This window comes from Salvia hispanica, chromosome 1 (genome assembly GCF_029641045.1).
Source record: "Salvia hispanica isolate PSC_SH4W2 chromosome 1, Shi_PSC_v1, whole genome shotgun sequence".
In the NCBI taxonomy this organism is placed as follows: domain Eukaryota; kingdom Viridiplantae; phylum Streptophyta; class Magnoliopsida; order Lamiales; family Lamiaceae; genus Salvia; species Salvia hispanica.
Window position 1 is genome coordinate 34693893 of NC_142692.1, and position 2982 is coordinate 34696874.

Genomic DNA, 2982 nt, shown 5'->3' on the forward strand with positions numbered 1-2982 from the left:
GTTATCAAAGATTATTACTACTATATAATCTCTTTATTCCATTTCAAAGGTGCTTTAAGTCAACGTCTTAAGGATTCTCTCTTTTAAATGCAACCCAAAAACGTTCTTCGCATTCCAAAATTTTAAGTAACTTATTAAAATGTGAAAAAGAGTTAGTATAACACAGTATTAAGAAACGATGAGTGAAACTTATATCTTTGGATAATTAATTAATGGTGTTCTTAATTTGACATAAAGTAGTAAATTGGATGCACAACTCAATCACAAGAATTATAATGCAGCTAAATTCCACTAAAATAACAATTACACAAAAAACAAATTACAAAGGATCTCTCCTTAATCCGATTTAGCCATGCAAAAATCAGCTAAACCGGTTAATACAAAAACTAAACGACACATAATCAACAACAAATTACAAAATACCGCCTGCAAATGCCTAAAATTCCACCGCAGGCCCCTACAAAACAATAAATTTACATACTACTACACCAAAACAAGAACTAATTTGCAACAAAGGCCCCTCAACTCCCGGCAAATCACAAAGCCGACCAATCGATCTCGTATGATGGATACTTCTCCAACGACCCGAAATCCAACCCGAATTGCTCCTCCTCCGCCGCAAACTCCGGAAACACGAGCTCCGACTCGGGCGACAACCCGCCCGACCCGTCGCTCTCGGGCTCATTTATTTTGACCATTCCACCCTCTGCCTCAGTTGCTGAGGCAGAGGCTAGGGCAGTCTTTTTTGACTTTGAATTTGAATTTTTTGAATTCGAAGTCTTTTTCCCGCCCTTTTTGGCGTCAACGCTCTTCCCCTCCGCCAGAGTCTGGCAGATGGCGGCGAGCTTGGCGTCGACTGCGGCCTGGAGGGGCTTGTACTCGCCGAACTCGCCGCCGATGTGGGAGCCGCTGTGGCGGAGGTGGGGGAAGTTGAGGCGGGCGAAGTCGCCGCGGAGCTTGTAGGCGGCCTTGTCGTAGGCGAGGGCGGCCTCCTCCGCGGTGTCGAACGTGCCGAGCCAGAGGCGGGTCCGGTTCCGCGGGAGGCGGATCTCGGCCACCCACTTGCCCCAGTGGCGCTGCCGCACGCCGCGGTAGAGCTTCGTGGGCTTCGGCGGCGAGCCCGACTGCTTCATGGGCACGGGCCGCGGCCCGAGCCCGTGGGAGGTTGGAGGCGGGTATGGGTATTGGGCCGGGTAAGATATTTGGGCCTGGATATCTTGGATTTGAGTTTGGGAAATTGGGTTGAGGCCCAGATCGAGCCCAAATTGAGGGGTTTGGGCCGAGCTGAAGGAATATTGTGTTTGGGCCTGATCTTGGTAGAGATTGGGCTCAAATTGAGATGAGGAAATGGGGGAAGAAAAGTAGGAATTGGAGGGGAAGAAACCGGAGGGGGAGGGAGAGGAATAAGAAGGGGAAGGGTCTGTTTGCATAGAGAAGAATTGATCATTTGAATAAGGAGGGAAAGAAGGGGGATTGGAAGAAGTGGAAAGTGGTGAGGAAATAGCACTTTTCATAAAAGGCTCAAGTGCTTCCATTAATTCTCCACCTATAAATGGATCCACATCACCTGAGCTACTCCAAAAATTCATTGTAGCTGCCATGACAATATTAATTAATTCTAAATTAAAGAAATGGGGAGGGGAAATACCAAAAGTGCTTGTTTCTTAGTAAAATTCAAGAAACAAGGATGCTAAAATCAAAAAATATTGACATAGGAAAAGGAGGGAATTTTTTTTATTTTTTTTTGAAGAAAAAAAAATTGCTTCTTGGATTAGGGTTTAAAATAGGCAACCCTTGCAATCAATCCAATTTGGCTGGGAAAAAAACAGCCTTTTTTGAGGGAACGACAAATAAAGCCCTCAAAATTGGAGAAGCAGAAAATAGGTCACAAAAAATGAAAAAGAATTTGGGGTTAAATTATCCTAAAATAAAGGGATCTCGTTCTGGAAAAACACCTGGTTATCTTGAAATCCTGGTTCAAGTTTGCTTTTTGAAATGAATTTAGAATTGAAAACAAGGAAACAAACCCAGAAATCAGAGAAATTTCGAGAAACAGATGATTTGCAGAAAGGGATCTAAGAAGCGGGGAGTAACAGAAAAGGGGGAATTGAAGAATTAGAAATCTAGACTATCGCTCACTCTCTCTCTCTCTCTCTCTCTAGAAATGTGAAGTGTGTGCTAGTGAGATGAAGAAGAAGAAGAAAGTGCTCTCTCTCTCTCTCTTACCCTCACTCTCTCTCTTTTTTGTTTGTGGAGATAAGAAATCAGCTGCTTCTTTATATAGGGGTTTGAGTCATTGGATTGCGCTCCACTGCCACCTCCAATTCTGTAAAAAAAAATTATTTTTCTTGGTGCGTTCACACGAAAGTTTATTTATTTTTGGTGAATATTCTTTAATTGGAGCTGTTTAACTAGAGCTAGTATCCTCAAAATTTGGGGATTAAATAAATACGGTCTATAGTTTATTTTTCAACACAACAAATGATATATCCTTTGTACAAAATAGAGCTAAAATTAGTTTGTAAAGTTTAAACTTAAATTTTAAAAAAATATGATTAATAACTTTTTATAAAAATATTAATAACTTTTTCTCTATTTTTTTTTTCTTTTTCACAATATTTTTCTTTTTAAATATCATGGTATTAAAATAAAATTAATTTACTTAAATACAAATTTATATATGCATATAAATGTAAGTATAATGTCCTAAGCGAGAAAGAGACATAAGAACTGAAGTATGAATGGTTGTTGATGCATAGACACATGCAATGAGCTTACTTCTATTTTTAAAGGTGATTGTAATTTATCAGTAGGGCTACATTTTTGTGATTGTAATTTAACAGTAGGGACTATGTTTTCAATTATTAATTGAGTATATTTTTGAGTCGTTTATATTATTGATAGGAGCTTTTGCATTTTAATTTACCTAAAGTTTAAATATAATTTCAAAATTTATTAAAGAAAACAATAAAAAAATGAGTT

The 2982-nt window shown here is 39.3% G+C and overlaps 1 pseudogene; it reads right to left on the minus strand.

Annotated features, from left to right (window-relative positions):
* Window positions 1-261: 261 nt before the first annotated feature.
* On the minus strand, window positions 262-2243 carry LOC125223294 (ethylene-responsive transcription factor RAP2-4 pseudogene; annotated as a pseudogene).
* Between the last annotated feature and the right edge of the window lie 739 nt (window positions 2244-2982).